The sequence below is a fragment of the Euphorbia lathyris genome, chromosome 7 (genome assembly GCF_963576675.1).
Source record: "Euphorbia lathyris chromosome 7, ddEupLath1.1, whole genome shotgun sequence".
Lineage (NCBI taxonomy): Eukaryota > Viridiplantae > Streptophyta > Magnoliopsida > Malpighiales > Euphorbiaceae > Euphorbia > Euphorbia lathyris.
This window is the reverse complement of record NC_088916.1, coordinates 88,924,148-88,941,963: the sequence shown is the minus strand read 5'-3', so window position 1 is coordinate 88,941,963 and position 17,816 is coordinate 88,924,148. Positions and strand designations below refer to the sequence as shown.

General features: G+C 32.9%; 1 long non-coding RNA gene and 1 pseudogene across 2 annotated transcripts; both read left to right on the top strand.

The window, feature by feature from the left end:
- The first annotated feature begins 2,640 nt into the window (after positions 1–2,640).
- LOC136200532 (large ribosomal subunit protein bL12c-like) lies at positions 2,641–5,082 on the top strand (annotated as a pseudogene).
- A 1,425-nt stretch (positions 5,083–6,507) lies between these two features.
- Positions 6,508–10,178, top strand: LOC136200928 (uncharacterized). 2 transcript variants are annotated; one of them, XR_010673611.1, is made up of 4 exons: positions 6,508–6,870; positions 6,969–7,016; positions 8,925–8,988; positions 9,776–10,178. It is a non-coding gene; the product is annotated as an uncharacterized lncRNA (long non-coding RNA). The 2 variants fall into 2 exon arrangements; XR_010673610.1 differs by having other exon boundaries at positions 9,771–10,178.
- Positions 10,179–17,816: the final 7,638 nt, after the last annotated feature.

Genomic DNA, 17,816 nt, shown 5'->3' with positions numbered 1-17,816 from the left:
TAATAAGTACAAACGCAAAATTTGAGGCAATCCTCAACAAGAGAGTAATCTAAGTTGGTCCAACCTCTTCTATGATTTACTGAAGATACAAAAACAACTATCTGCTATGATCTAGCTACCTCTTATCAGCTTATCTGAAATGTTTCAATAAGAGGGGTGAGTATAACACATACTCAGTTGAGATTGCGGCTATAGGAGTAATAATTTTTAGCTTAATTCGCAATTGAGAAAATTGCAGACTTCAAATTTGTGTTTGTTCATTTAGTAAAGCATTAGCAATTGTCATTTTAGTTTGGCAATGCTAGATATTTCTCTCAAAATACTAATTTGTTGTTTGTAACAAATGATCACGAAGTTGTAGGTGTCTGATTTTTTGAAATGGTATTATTGTTTTGCTTCAATTCAGTTGCCTACTTTTAGGCAGATTGATTCAACTCATTTACTTTTTAGGCTTTTTCTGTATTCTTGTTTGGTATTTTCTGGTAATAATTCATTGCATTTGTAATGACTATATTATATGTTTTTTAATCGTTTGATCAACGTGAATGAATTTAATTCCATTGTACATCTTAATCTATTTCCATTGTTTCCAAGTAAAGAGATTCAATTGAGAGGTGAGCATTTTTTAGGATTATATATGTGCAATGTTGCAGGGAAACAGAATTTGAAACGAAATGTGGAAAAGCAAAGGAAGAAGAGTTCAACATAGTATATAAAAATGTAACTTGCTGGAACTTGAAATTGAAACCACAAGTTTTTTAGATTCCACTGAGACAAGATGCAGAAATTAATTAATTAATTATAAAACAGATGAAGAAATTAATTCTGTTTTTATGATTGTTTTGTCTTTGATCTATATGTTATAGTCATGAACTGAAGACCTTTTTGGTTAATTTGAAAAAGTTTGAGACTGATGTTGGTTAAAGTTGATATGTTCTGATACATGATGAAATCTAACTCCTTAGAGAGAATTCCTTAAAAGCAAATACCTTTATGTGGATGTCTTAAATTACCTATTTGTTTTATTATAATTAAAACTGCAACCTGCATTTAGATGGTGATTCTTATTTCTGCATCCTGTCTTTAGTTGGAAATCCGAAGCAAGGAGATTCAGATGGCGATGATTGCTCCAGGAATTTTTTTCTAAAAAAGATTGACGAAGCAATGGAGATTCAGATGCTCCATCATCTGATTGTTGCAAGAAGAAATTCGAGCAGGTGGTCAATCAGCTTTAATGTTGATTCACTATGTGCCTTGACAAGGGTGATCGTTTTGACAAGTTGTTGTGGCAAGCATATGTTTCTGCTAATAAAAATTTTGCACATAGGGTTATGAAGGTTATTAATTATGAAGATGCTTTTGCATGGGTTCATAACCATCACTTTATGGTCCTCCTTACATTTTTGAGGAAGTGTTCCTATGGGAGTTAAGTTTGGTTTCTTCCTTCATAGTTCATTTTCCTCATCGGAATTTTATCGAACTCTACCAGTTAGAAACAGGATTATGTAAGCATTGCTTGCTCTGATTTAATTACTAGAATGGTTTTTGTGTTTTAATGTTAGAGTTTGATGCAATGAAACTAATGCTGTTCTAAATTAGTAAATGAATATGTTGTTCTCGTTATATGCACCAATTCCAAATGATTATTTTTTTTTTGAGGAGGTTACAAAAATATTGCAGAATGTTACAACCAAGGTAGGTGCTATATAGGCTATCTGAATTTCCTAAGCAGCTTCTGACTTGCCTTTCCTAATGATTCCACACCACAAAATCAGCAATTGGCTCTAAATTAGAGTAGAACAAAGGAATCTTGTGATGATTATTTATATACGTGGATATCAGATTTGGACAGACCAGACATATCCATGTAGAAAATGTATTGTATATAACTTTATGGGTAATTAATTTATTAGTCCCTATATTTTGACAAAACACACTGTTTAGTCCCTGTATTTTCAAAAACACACACTAAAGTCCCTAACGTTTTTCTCGGTGAACTGTTTAGTCCCTAATGTTTTTCTTGGTGAACTGTTTAGTCCCTGCCGTTAGACTCTCATGAAGATTCTGTTAGTCAATTTGGATTTGTGTTCTTCTTTTCCTTTATTTTGCTTTCCTTTAAACTCTAATGCATCTGAAATCAACTTTGAGTGTTCTTGTTCTTAATTTTCTTCTTAATCGTTCAAATTCATAAGCGTTGAGTCTGTTCTTTTTATTGTTCTCCATGCAAATAGCTTCTTCTTCTAAATTGGATTACTCTTCTGAAGTTTGAAGGTAAATAGTAAAGGGTAATTTAGTCATTTCCGAAGTCATAAACGGTAAAAAATGTAACAAACAGACGGAAGGACTGCCTTACCATGTGTTTTTGAAAATACAGGGACTAAACAGTGTGTTTTGTCAAAATATAGGGACTAATAAATTAATTACCCTAACTTTATTCACATTTCCTCCTCCCCAAATTTTTTGTCTTATGGTTTCAACTTGTAGAAAAAATGATTGAAACTGGAAAAGTAACTAAACATATCTCTTGAGTGGTGCTATATAGGTTATATCTCTTATCTTTTCTTTTCTTTGATGTTCCTCTTTTATGTATCACCAAAGGTTCAGTATTTTATTATATGGTAGACAACAGCTTCATACTAGATGGTAGAATGTAAGCAAAATGGTGTAAGGTATTTTATTACATAGTTTCTCATATTTGGAGTTTGCCCCAAATTCAATTCTTACCCAACTAAGAATACTTTGAGCTTCCCTGTAACTTGGTCGCCAGAATGAAGAAAATTAGGGATAAGAAAATGATTTTTTTCCATGTCACTTGCTCCACTCTTTCTTAACTCTAGCAGCTCAACGGGTAGGACTCAATCAAACTGTTCTTCTAGAAACAATGACATAACTAAACAAATCTTATTTTTAGATTTAGATTCAGAAAAATCAATCTACTTAATCTTATAATTAATAAATTTTAATAACTTTTTTAATTGTAATATCCTTTCAAAAACCGAGCACACACATAGTATGCATATCATGCGATTTTATTTTGTTTAATCCGTTACTTTTCTCAATTAAGTAGTTATAAGGCTAACTCCTTCTAATGTTATTGAAAATAATAATAATTTTGTCTTTATCTTAAAAAACAGCTTATTAATTTTGTCCATTCATAAAACATTTAGTGAATTTTATTGTGATAATAGAAAATTTAATTTAATTTTATCATTTTTAAAAGGGATAAGGTACCAAAATAGGCTTAAGATTTTTGGGAAGTACCAATTTAAGCTCAACGTTCAAAATAGCACCAATATAGGCTTAATGTTTACAATATAATATCAATTTAGGCTTAACGTTTATAATATAGCACCAATTTAGGCCTCATGTACAAAATAGCACCAATATAGACTTGACATTTATAAAATAATACGAATTTAAGCTTAATGTTTTACAAAATATATACAATTTAAGCTAAACGTCATAATTAAATTAATCATATTATATTCTTTTCCTATTAACTTTATATGTTATATTTTTATTTAGTATAATACAATTAATTAGTATTCTTGGCCATTAGAATCTTATATTCGTTTTTCATAAATGATTCCATGATTACTAAATTTCATTGCTCATGTAATATATGCAAGCTAAAAGTAATTGAATATCCACAATATTATTTTAACTAGTGTTCAAAATATTGCACATATTACAAGAGTCATGAAATTTAGGAGTCATGGAATTTAGGAGTCATGGAATGGTTAAGGAAAAACAAATATAAGGTTTTAATGGGCAAGAAAACTAATTAATTATATTATAATAAATAAGAAAATAGAACTAAATAAAAAGCTAACATATAAAGTTAATAGGAAAAGAATATAATATGATTAATTTAATTGTGACGTTTAGCTTAAATTGGATATATTTTCTAAACGTTAAGCTTAAATTCGTATTATTTTGGGGTTAATACACATATTTACCCCTGTATTTACCCGTTTTAGCACATATATCCTTATATCAAATAAATTCACAAATATATCCCTATATTTATCAAATAACACCATAAATGCCCTAATCTAACAGACTAAGTTTATTTGACTAACGGTTTAATACGGTCAGCATCAGCATCAACTTCAAAGTCAACACCTTCTTCATAACATAAGCAATCTAGCTTTGGGTCCAATAGAAAACTTACAACTCAGTCTCCTTGTCCTATCACATCTTCTTCTTCCTCTCCTCCGATTTACAGTGAAATAATGGGGCATCTCTATCTTCCACAAGAACACTCACTCTCTCTACCCCTTCCACTTACCCAACTCTTTCCCCCACCAAACAACTCCTCGTTGAAGTTTCCAGTGTCGACTATCTTCAAGATAAGCTTGGAGTTTCCGCTGCTGCTTTTACCCCTGCTGCGGCGGTGGTTGCTGCTCCCGGAACCGCTGATGTTGCACCGGTTGTGGAGGAGAAGATGGAGTTCTAAAGTTAGAGGATGATGAAGTGTTAACGACAATTTTGTTCCATTTCCGAAAGTTAGAGGACCATTGTAATTAACCATTGTCCTCTATTCTTTTCTCATTTCTTCTCTATAAGTTTCAAACCAAATAGTATATAAATTCTGCACTAAATAAGCAATTAAAAGCACTTATAAACAATCACCAAAATTCTGGACAAAAAAAACTCAAACATGATCAAATTAGCAGTCAAAATCCTAAATTGAATCAAATTAACTCAAGAGTAATTTACTTTCATCTAAACTAAACAATACTCATATATGAATTTTAAAAACATTCAAAAATACCTCTGCCGCAGTCTGCCCGATATGAGTTTCTCCCTCCAAAACCGTCCGCTCAAAGTTGACCGGAGGAGCTTCTTCAAACGGCGCTGGACAAGCTTAGCTCTCAAGGAGGCGAAAGATTTGATTGAAGGATTGCTATGAAGTTTAAAGAGGGAATTTCAAAGGAAGAGGCAAAAGAAGCAAAAAAAAAAAAAAAAAAAAAAAAAAAAAAAAACAGCTTAAAGAAGATACAGACCAGAATGCGAATTTCCGGCGAGATCTGTAGAAGGAGGACAAGTTCACAACACACCATGTGTTATAATTTTTAATTTTTATTAGGATTTAAAATTAGATTTGATGATGTGTAATCAGTTAATTGGTGTTATATCAGTGGTGTGATGACTACACTAATGGTGTTAAGTTAAATAAGTTAAGTCTGTTAGATTAGGGTATTTATGATGTTATTTGAAAAATATAGGGATATATTTGTGAATTTATTTGATATAAGGATATATGTGCTAAAACGAACAAATACATGGGCAAATGTGTATATTAACCCTATTATTTTATAAACGTTAAACCTATATTGGTGCTATTTTGTACGTGCTATTTTAAACGTTAAGCCTAAATTAGTACTTCCCCAAAAACCTTAGGCCTATGTTGATACCTTATCCCTTTTTAAAATAATTTCGAATAAAAGGTTTCCATGAAATTTATTAGAAAATGGTAAAGTTGAACAAATATTTTAGGACAGGGATAAAAATTAAGCCATTTTATAAGATGAGAGCGAAATTTCCAATAACCTCAAGATTAAAATTGAGGTTTTCCTAAAAATAATTTTGATCCATAATAAAATTATATACGACTCGACAACAAGACACGTAATCGATACTATCCCGATTAGGTTAATACGAGATTGAAATGAAATTTTTTGGGTTGGATTACGGTTTAATCATTTTGCATAATTCGAAATTGGAACGATATGTTGTAAATTTTTGTTTTTATTGGGGATAAGTGTCAAATTTAACTGTAACGCTTCAATCAAAGTTCAGATTTATCCCCTGACCTATGAAGTGATGCAAATTAAACCCTAATTTTTTCAAGAAAGACCCATTTAACCACTCGCTGTCAAAAATTTAAAAAAACTGGTTTACGGTTATTTAAAAATTGTAATTAATTTATATGTAGCAGACCTAGTTTTTAGCATTTCACCAGAATTTTTGTAATTTTGTTAGTAATAAATTAATAAACAAAAGTGATAGTACAATACTTATAAAACATGTTTTTTTTCTAATTTTCGATAACGTAGGATTAAAATTGATCTTACTTGAAAATATTAGAGTCAAATTTGCACCATTTCATACGGGTTAAATCGGCAATACCCTTAAGAACATTAGGGTTAAATTTAAGACTAATATTCGGCCCAAACTGTGTTACAATGAGAAACACCCTATGTCACATGTAAAAAAGAAAATAACTTATAGCTAAATATTTATGAACTTTTAAAAATCTAGAGAACAATTGAAATTTTGAGGTTATTGAATTTAATTATATATACCTAGAAGATATTAAATGCAATTGGACAAAAATAGGAGGTTATTAAAGATAATTAGACAAAAATAGAGGGTCTAATTTAAAACTTTAAAACTTCAAGGAGTAGGTGAAGTTTGAGAGTAAGGGATGACATCACCTATATAACTAGACTTATATCTTTGCTCTTCTCAATCACCGACTAGAAATTAGGGTTACCTAATGTTCATAGGTATCTCCTTTATGAGATCTGAATAGCAGGTAGCCCATATATCAATTATGGATACAATCAGGATTAGGGTTTATCTTCTTCAGAAAGTGGCATAATCAAATCTATGGAAATCAATGCTTAGGATTAGGGTTTATCTTCTCTAGAAAGTTAGCATTCAACAATGCTTTTAGGATCTGATCTCTAACTGCTCCATCGGGTAAATTTCCAATGAGAATCAAGCTTAATTCGGTAGAAAGAAAGGAGGAGCATCAAGTGGTGGTCATGAACCCTACAAAATCATCTTCCGGATTAATAACCTCCATAACTTTATGTGCTAAAATATTATTAGCAAAAAAAGTGTTGCGTTTGTTTACAGGTGACTTGAGCAATTGTAACTTCTTTATGTGTTTTTGTTTTTTTGTTGCTCACCAATCCATAGGTATTTTGATCTTGTCTTAATTTTTTTTTTTGCAGGAAACTATCTTGCTTAACAAATCGAATTACTGCTTACAATTGTTTATGGTAAATCTTTGCACTTTTTCTTTGTTCAGTTTTATGTTCTAATGGCAATTCTGAACTAGATATATGTGTTTACAAATGATCTATCATTATGAACTTTTCTTTAATTACTTGTTTTCTATAGTGGATTTTTTAATGATTATGCCAAAAGGTGAGAGTTTTAGGATTCTAACTGTGATTTCAATAGATCTATTGTTAAATGTGTTTGTTTATGAGTTCCTCACATAAGTTCTCTGATGTGTTCTATGATGATATGATTATTTGAAACCCTACAAAGTTTGTCTTAGACTTCATATGCTAATTTTTGTTATTAGATGTTTCTCTCTGGTGTGTTTGTTTATTAGTGCATTATATAACCTATCTGATGTGTCAGGGTGATATGATTACTTGAAATTGAAACCACAAGTTTGTTTATGCTTCTTTTGTTATGATATGTTTTTTTGACACAAATCAAGCTTGTTTGTTATTTCCTGTGATGAAACTATGCTTGTGACGCTTGATCTGAATGTGAGAAAATGGCTTTGTTTTGAAGAAAAAGGCTTTGATTGGTGGGGGCATATTTGTCATTAGGGACTTTGCTCTTAAGAGCTCTTTTCCTATCTCATATGGAAAACTTACCAATATTTGAAAGGGTATATATAGAGTTGGGTCTCACAAGCCTTTAAATTGTGTTTAGTAGGTTTTGGCAAATACACCACAACTGCATTGCAGTTTTAGGAGTAACAATTTTTAGCTTAATTCGCAATGGAGAAAATTGCAGACTCCAAATCTGTGTTTGTTCATTTAGTAAAGCATTAGCAATTGTTCATTTTAGTTTGGCATGCTTCTTATGTATTCTTGTTTGGTATTTTGTGTTACTCTTTTATTTTCTCTTGCTCCATCTACTTGCCCAAACCTTTAAGTTCCCTAGAACTTTCAAAAGTTCTAAATGGTCTCTTATTCTTGTTTGATTGCATTCAATAACCACGTATTTCTGAATAGAATCTTTTGGATGTAGAAAGTTAGATACATGCTCTGCCACATGTAAAATAGAAACTCCAAATATATAAATAATTATGAACTCTTGGAATTTCATGGGGATAGTTGAAGTTTTGAGATTATACAATTGGACAAATATAAAGGTTATTGAATGGATTGGATAAGAATATAATGTTATTGAATGTAATTAGATAAGGATAGAGAGTAATTTAGCACTTTTAAAAATTTAGAGGGTTGTTGGAATGTATGAAACTTATTATTTGATACTGATTAAATATCTCACACAAATGGTCTCGCCTATATAACTGTACTTACTGTTTTCACAAGTTTGGTTTTCTCCGTCCCTCTCTTCTCTTCTTTGTAAATGTGTGTGCATTCTTATGATACCTCCCCCCAGAGATCTCAAATCTGGAAAGTTGTTGTGATCTCAAATCTATGAAAACCAATAAAATCAGCATTCAGAATCTCATCAGAACCCTGAAAATCATCTTCATTATTAATAAACTCCATGACTTTATCTTGTTGGGCGTTTGGAGACTAATATATATAGTCCCAACTGAAGCCATGGCCCAACTGCAGCGATCCAACTGGGTAAATATCCAGACAGTTAGGGTTTCTTGAGGAGTATAAATGTAACCTCTTTCTCTGTAATCCGGATATTTTTCATTATAGTAAATATCCTGGCTTGGTAGAGCCCCCAGACGTAGTAATTCATATTGAGTGTCGAACTGGGTAAACAATTCTTGTGTGTTTGCTTATTTTTCGTTTATGGTAATTTCAATTATTCCTAACATATCTGCTAAAATATTATTAGCACAAAGCACTATATTTGAATTGGCCAAATCCAAGTTATTTTTGACTTTTTGTTGGTATTTACTATTTGTTGCTCATTGGATTTTGATTCTATAATGAATTTTTTTTTTCTTTTTGCAGGACATATTTTGTTTCCGAGCAACTAGTTAAAAGCTATTGAATTTTAGAAGCATAATTCTTTCTGGTAAATCTTTGGACTTTTCATCTGTTGAATTTTAGGGTTCAATGAGAATTGTAAAGATCTATATTACTCCTAATCTATGCTATTGGGAAATATGCTTATCTAATATGAGTTGAATGCTAGGAACAACATCACTATATTCCATGCTTTGCTGATAATGAGTTTTGGGGCTATTTAATTGTTTTCTAAATGTCAAAAAATATTCTCTATAATTATAAATATAATCATAATAAAAAAAGATTCTATATAATTATAAATATAATCATAATATTTGTGGAATAGTAATAGTCTTCTAATTCAATTGAATTTCTAGTTTGAAAACTTTATTTGTTTATAACCAATTATAATTCAATTTAATTAATTGTCATAGTAAAATCAATTAATTATTTTATAAGTGTAAAAAGAAGACAATAAAATGCATGGTCCATTGTTGGTTCTGGCTGGTCAGGAACAGATTCACATAGGGACTAATGTTATTTGGAAACTAGTTTCTATATGAGCTAGCAGGGCGGGCTTTCTAGTGGTAGTTCTGAGAGTCTTATATTCCATCCGTTCCACCATAAATGTCTTTTTAGAGAATTTTTTTTTTCCACAATACATGACATTTTGCTTCAATCTATGCACATTAATTTGCTTTTACCTTGGGAATAGATAAAGTTACTAGTGGATGCAAATAATATAAGGGTAATAAAGTCTTTCACTTAAAATTAATTGCATTTCTTAATTAGTGTGCATTAAACAGAGGGAGTACTTGTCATAGAAGCTTCACAAACTCCTTTTATTAGTTCAGGGATGCAGAATCACCAAATGGTAACAAGTCTTGGAAATAGGTACATTGGAAGTATCAATCCATGAAAAACAATAATATAAAGAAGTGATTATAGTTCATGTCCGGATGTGAAAACCACTGGTACCCACGAAAATGAAACTTTCTTAATGCATATTACTTATACCTTGAACAAGCATGTGAGAGTTTTTCTAGAGGTAGTCATAAGGGTCAGATTTGACTATTACAATACTTCCTACTATCTTTTCTTAAAATGTTTCTCAATCCTGAGAAGCTCCTGAACTAAACTCTTTTTCAAATAGATAAGTTTAATGTTATCAGGAATAATGGCAGACTCATAGCAAATTCAATTTTGGCTGTTATTCGCTGTTTGAAATTAATTGCATTAGTGTTAATGCATATATCCTTGCCTTTGTTCTTTATTTGTTCAGAAAACTAGCAACAAATAAAGAACAAAGGCAAGAAGATATCCATTAACACTAATGCAATTAATTTCAAACAGCAAACAACAGCCAAAATTGAATTTGCTACCAGTCTGCCATATTCTTGATAATATTAAACTTATCTATTTGAAAAGAGTTTAGTTCAGGAGCTTCTCCAAGATTCAGAAACATTTGACGGAAAGATAGTAGGAAGTACTGTAAGAGTCAAATCTAACCCTTATGACTACCTCTAGAAAAACTCTCACATGTTTGTTCAAGTTATAGGTTTATTCTGCTAGTTGTTTACTATTTATAAATATGCATTAAGAAAGTGTCATTTTCTTTGGTACCAGTGGTTTTCACATCCGAACATGAACTATAATCACTTTTTTATATTATTGTTTTTCGTGGACATTAAGATAATAATTTGAAGTCAACATCCGAATTCGATATGTATATGGAGCAAATGCAACAAGTCTTGGAAAAAGCTTGGATGTCCTACCATACGAAAGAGCAGGCTTATCAAAACTTGAGTATCCAACATCAAATGTTGCTTAGCGAGTTCGATCATCAGAATAACATGGTTCATAATTTGCACAAGGTGAAGATGGAGGAGCAACAGACAAGACATATGGAGACTTCTAGGCTCAAACACGAACTATACATGACGAGAAATCTCTTAGATGGCTATGAAAAAGCTTTGAATGAGACAAGTAAAGAATTCGCCAAGTATAGAAAGAAATGCCCTTTGCCTGAAGAACGAATGTACATGGATACAGGGCCTGGTGGTCCTGTTTTGAGCACCAGTGAACTAGAGAAGTTGCCTTTTAAAGAAGAGATGACACAATGTCACAATGTGCTCCAGCTGAAGAACAAGATATGACAGAATGTGCTCCATCCGAAAAACAAGTTACTCAACAATCTATTTAACTGATACAACTTTATGTTTTAAGTGAAATTTGCTGGAAATTTCTTAACTCTGTTTTAAACATTGTTGGTATGCTAATTTTTGTTATTAGACGTTTCTATCATAATTAGTTTGTCTATGATAAAACTATGCATGCGATGCTTGAAAGGTAACTTGATTTGTAACTATATATGAGATGTTTTTAATTTAAATTGTTTGATCCATCACTGATAAAGAGAGTCAATTTAATTTCATTTGACATCTTAATGTATTTCCAACGTTTCCAAGTAAAGAGAGTGAATTTATAGATGAGCATTTCTGAATTAGAAAGATTATATATGTGCTAAGTTGCACACAAAGAGACATGTTATTTCTAAAAAGATACGCAAATAGAAACGAAAAAGAAATGGTATGTTCATCTGTGACTGTTATTTCAGTTGTGGTTGTATAAATGTAAGACTAGCTCTACATTTTGAAAATTAAACCCACCAGGTTATAAATGTGATGGAAATAATTAACATCCTTCTTTTATTCACTACAAAGGAGATTCAGATGCTCCATCATCATAAAGGTTCAAATGGAACAGGTGGTTATTCAGCTTTGATGAGGATTCAGTGTGTGGCTTGACGAGTTTTGACAAGTTGCTGCGGCAAGCATATTTTTCTGCTAATAATTTTTTTTGCAGATGGGGTTATGGGTTCATAACTATCACTTGCTGGTGTTCCTTACTTTCTTGAGGAAGTGTTTCTACAGAGTTAAGCATGGTTTCTTCCTTCATAGTCCATTCCCCTCTTCAATAGTGCTCCTTTTAAGGATAGATGTTTGATTAAAGAAATTGCATTCTTTTAAGGGCATATATGAAGATTCACTAAAGGGAACACGGTCTGTTTGCATAACAGTACCGACATATTTTTTACTACGAAGAACCATCATATTTTTAACTGTACATGGAGCAATGTTTGTATATGTGTGTTTGTATAACTGTATAGTTATTTACCCTATTAGAATAAAAGCAATCCAATATATTAGCTAATATCTACTAGCTACCCGCAACATTGTAAAGAATAACTGAACCAAACTTACCAAGAGTTTAATTATCTTAGTACTGTTCTCCTTCAAGTATTGTATTCTAATGGAATCTGATGTATTATTCCTATGGTCGCATTTGATAATATGAACATAAAAAAAGTGACTTTACATTTGTGCATACACATTGTTTCAGCTTAATACATTTGTTGCCTCTCTATTTGGCTCAAAACCTTAACTGCTCCCTCAATTTTTAAAAGTTTCTAATGACCCACATTCATATCTAATTTCATCCAATACCCTCTATTATTGTTAGAGAAGTAACTAAAAACATTAGTATAGTTTTTTGTTGTATAAATAAGAAAGTTGAGTTACAAGATTATAGGTTTATGATTATAGTAAGGGAGAGACCAAATTTGACCCAAACATTTTAAGAAAAATGCACATATAGCCTTAACATATGAAATTATGCAATTTTAGCCCTAAAATTTTCAAGTAAGATCAATTTTAGCTCTACCTTATTGAAAATTAGAAAAAACGGAATTAACTAGTATTTGTCGATCACTTAAAACCTTCCAAATATCATCTAATGCAATGATATAAACCTTTTCCTAATAAAAAAATGAAAAATACCGTGTAACTTTAAAATTTGGGAAAAAAGAAAAAAATAATCATAAAACATAACAATATTATTATCTAAAATTTGCCCCGACCCTTTTAGATGTAAAATTGCTAATTAAAATTTATATTCGATGTCCTTTTAATTTTTATTTATTTATAATAGATAATACAACTAATCTATAAAATATTAATCATATATTAAAAAATTATTATATAGGCACCTATTTTTTGGCGCACCTAAGCGGCCTCTCTATTGCCTAAGGGCAGAGCCGGCGCTGCTTATATCTCAATAGAATCTTCTGGATGTAGAAAGTGAAAGACACTTCGCCCAATGTAAAAAAAACGCAAAATATATAAATAATAGGGTAAGGTCCTTATATATTTACTTAACACGTTAGTAAGTCCATCATATTATTATAAGATCCCTAAGTTTTATCTTAATAAATTCTTTAGTCCTTACATTTGTTTTTGTAAATGAAAGTCTAAAATTGCCCCTAGTTATATACATTAAAAAATTTATCTTTTAGTTTCAAATTTAATCTAATTAATTTTAAAAAAGTTTTGGAACTATATATACACCGAAATTAAGATACTTGAAAAAATGTATTATTAATTTTTTAAACCAATATTAAATATTATTATAATTTTTTTAAAATCATATTTTTTTTCTTCATTCATAAAATTTATTAGAATTGTAAAAACTTGTTACAATGATAGTTTTACTCCTATTTAAATAATTCTTTAAATATTTTTCATTCATTTTTGTAGTCAATAAATTTTACGTTATTAAATTAAAGTTCTATAATTATATAAATATTTATAAATGAATTACTTTATACTGGACAGATTGTGATTATGTAAAAAAAAGAAAAAAATTATATAATAGGAAAAATAGTTGTTTTATTATTAAAACCTAAAGTAAGCATATCCTTTACCCATAAAGTAAAAAGTAATTTTGGTATTTTAAAATTTATTTAATATAATTTGACAATTGACCCAACCATAAGGACTACGGAGTGAACAAAAACAAAAATTGGGGGACTATATAATTATTTCTAAAAACACAGAGACTAAGTAGTGTATTAGTTAAATTGTTATTATTTACCATAAATGGTAAGGGAAGGCTTGCCCCCAGTACACCCTTGTGGTGGGACCCCTCTCCGGACCCTAGCGGATATTCATGTATTTGACCCCGCAAGCGTGGACGGGGAGGGAGTCTAGATAGGTATCCCCATACCCATCTTCGATTTTCCCCCAAGCGGATTTCCCCATTCATTCCCTTTTATGAATTAAGTTGTTCTTTTGTCATGTAGTATTTTTTGTTTTTTGAATTGTTGGGTGATTCGTTCTAAATTAAGTTATTAGATTAGGTCAAATTTGTTCTTTCTTTTCGCCTTTCAACACAAACTCAATGTGATTTTTTATGGTTATACTATGTCAAATGGTAAGAAATTAGAATAAAATTTATTCATATATATATAATAATAATAATAATATTAATAATAATTATTATAATAATAATAAAACGAAACAAGGAATATGAATCTCCACAGGGATAGGGACAAAATTTTATTCGTTTAGGATTCACGGACAATGTTGGGGAATCTCAAATAGGATGGGGAGTGGGGATGGTGAATGTAATCCTCACATCGCCCCGTTTACATCCCTAATTATGTTTGCTTCAAAAAACCGTTCAAACTAAAAGGTTAAGTTGATGATTAAATTCCAATATAGTTTTTTTTTTCTTATCTATAAGAATGTCAACCTAATCGAATTAGTGTCCATTACCTATCGTTTTTTTGAGTTACATGTTATTTTACTATGTATCTATATTAACGGGTATATTTAGGCTTAATATATCAGGAACTCCTTTCAACTTGGACAAAAAAAAAGTAGATTGACTCCATAAACTTACAAAGTATCTCGTTAGCCCCATAAACTTACTTAAAATAACATATTGGCCACCTGAATTTCACTACAAGAAAAAGAGGTATTAGTATGCAAATGATGCGGACATCTTTTCAACAAATTCCAAGTCCAGGTTAGGGAAGTAGCAAGGTAACAAATTTCGTCAGGTATGTGGGGAAAGTGATTCAGAAGAGGAGGAAGACGCACCTAAAGTTCTAGTATATCTTTTTCTTTAAGTGTATCTCCCTGGGTGGATCTCTCCGATGGATCTCCTATGATGGATCTCTTCGGCTGATCTCCTCTGATGGATCTCTTCGGCGGATCTCCTTTGATGGATCTCTCCGATGGATCTCCTTTGATGGATCTCTTCGGCGGATCTCCTTTGAAGGATCTCTTCGATGGATCTCTTCGGCGGATCTCCTCGGCGGATCTCTTTTGATGGATCTCTCCGATGGATCTCTCTGATGGATCTCCTTTGATGGATCTCTTCGACGGATCTCCTTTGAAGGATCTCCTTTGATGGATCTCTTCGGCGGATCTCCCTTTGAATGATCTCTTCGATGGATCTCTCCAATGGATCTCCTTTCATTGATCTCTTCGGCGGATCTCCTTTGAAGGATCTCCTCGATGGATCTCTTTTGATGGATCTCTCCGATGGATCTCCTTTGACGGATCTCCTTTGATGGATCTCTTTAGCGGATCTCCTTTGAAGGATCTCTTCGATGGATCTCTCCGATGGATCTCCTTTGACGGATCTCCTTTGAAGGACCTCTTCGATGGACCTCTTCGACGGATCTCTTCGACGGATCTACTTGGACGGATCTACTTCTGGGTACCTATCCGATGTGTCTCCTCATGTGTATCCTTTGGGGTTACTTGCTCACCAAGGAGGCTTGGGATTACTTACCCACTAAGGAGAATAGGGGATTACTTGCTCACCAAGGGGGGACAAGTCTGACACCAGCTTGTCCACTATATTTACTGTTTTGCCATTAATAATTGTTGTTTTGTCATTTAGCCCTTATTTACTAGTTTGCCACTTGTTTTCCATTATCCCACCTTCCCTCTTTAGGGTTTATCTATTTAGTTACAAGTGAACACCCTTTATTGTAATTTCATCTTAGGTCTTGGATGATATAAATTCATCATTTTCCTTGTAAGAAAGATAACTTTTTATCAATCAAATTATATCTTCTCTTTTAGAGTATTTTTAGGGTTCATCCCTCTTAACAATGGGGATTTCTAATTCCTTCAAGTTTAGCTTGTAAATCTGGGGGTTTCACGGCTCCTTCAAGTTTAGCTTGAGAATATCTTTGGTAGTTTACGATTGAAAACTATCGCCCGTTACCCGATCTGTATCAGTTGGTATCAGAGCCGATCGTTTCCTAATCCGAAACTTCTTTTGCAATGGTTCAACCTCGACAATCACAAGGTTCTCTAGAGGCCAGTGGTCGGAAATATGAAAAGCTGTGGGAATGTCTCGCGGGACGGATCCAAGCCCGTATTGAGAGGGAGAGGCAAGCCAACCAACGGTACCAGGAGTTAACCACCTCCTGGGAAAAATCCCAACGAAAGATTTTAGCGTTGCTCAGACCCACCGCCGGAGATCTAAATCAGAGGAAGGAAGGAGTCCCTGAAAATGCAAGAGCCACTATCTCAACTCCTAAAGATTCATGCCAAATTTGTCCTCTATTCCCTAAGGAAAAGGTAAATCCAAAACCTTCAATTCTTGTGGAAGTTGTGGGTATGCCTGTTATTAGTGAGGATTTGGTTATTTGTGATGTTGTTGGTGATTTAAGTTCTCATTGTGGAGTTGTTGATAATGAATTTGTGGATGAGAATTTAAATGTTTCTGTGAATGAGGAGGAAGAGGGGTTAGCATGTAGGAACTTTGAAGAAGTTCAAGTAGAAAAGGGTGCGTACTATGTGTTTGATGAAATGCCCCTTAGACAAAATGTCACGTTTATGCTTAATGGAGGCGGTAGCCGTATTGCTAAAGTAGTGGAGGGGGACCTTGGGCTGGCGGATCCTCTTAAGGCGGATGATGGATTTATTTTATGTGTGGAGGTTGGCTATGGTGATGGGAGAGATGTTGGCGGATCAACAATGCTCGGATGTCGAACGTCGTTTAAGTCGGACCACTCGGCAAATGGAGTGATCGGCTTGAACTATAAAAAGGAGCGGATGGAAGCGAGAGGTCGTGGGAAAGATTGGGTGGAGGAAGAGGAGTTGTACGAATTTGAAAATAATCATGAAAGAGATGAACTCGAGTGGAAGATTGATAGAGAGGAGGACCATTATGAAAGCGAGCTGGATAGCAACAATGAGCTGGAGTATGATGATAATGGGTCCCGGAATGGGAATGAACGGGAAGGGAGTGATTTTGATGGTAAGTTATATGATGAAGATAGATTTCGTCATCATGAGAATGAACTTGATTATGGTGGGGATGATGAAACCTATCATGATGAAGATGAACATCAAATCACTGAGTGGAACCAAAGTGAGGCCACCTATGAAGATGAGGAGAACAAATTTCATTGTGATGATGAGCTGGAGGATGGTGAGTGGCGCCAAAATGAAAATACTTATGAAGATGATGAAGGTAGGTTTTATGAAGAGGAGTCAAGGGACATGGAGTGGAACCAAACCGGAGCTCCTAATTATGAAGATAATGAAGATAAGTTCTACTGTGATGATGAGTTGGAGGACGTTGGATGGAGCCAAAATGAGTCCACCTACAATGACGACGACCAAGAGCTTCCTGGAACACTTGACGAATGGGGAGGGCAATTGGAGTGATAAAGAGCATATGGTATGCTGGTGTTTAAAGGCAAGTGTGATCCTATTTCTTTTTGTTTAAGAAAGAGAGTATGATGCGGACATCTTTTCAACAAATTCCAAGTCCAGGTTAGGGAAGTAGCAAGGTAACAAATTTCGTCAGGTATGTGGGGAAAGTGATTCAGAAGAGGAGGAAGACGCACCTAAAGTTCCAGTATATCTTTTTCTTTAAGTGTATCTCCCTGGGTGGATCTCTCCGATGGATCTCCTGTGATGGATCTCTTCGGCTGATCTCCTCTGATGGATCTCTTCGGCGGATCTCCTTTGAAGGATCTCTTCGATGGATCTCTTCGGCGGATCTCCTCTGATGGATCTCCTT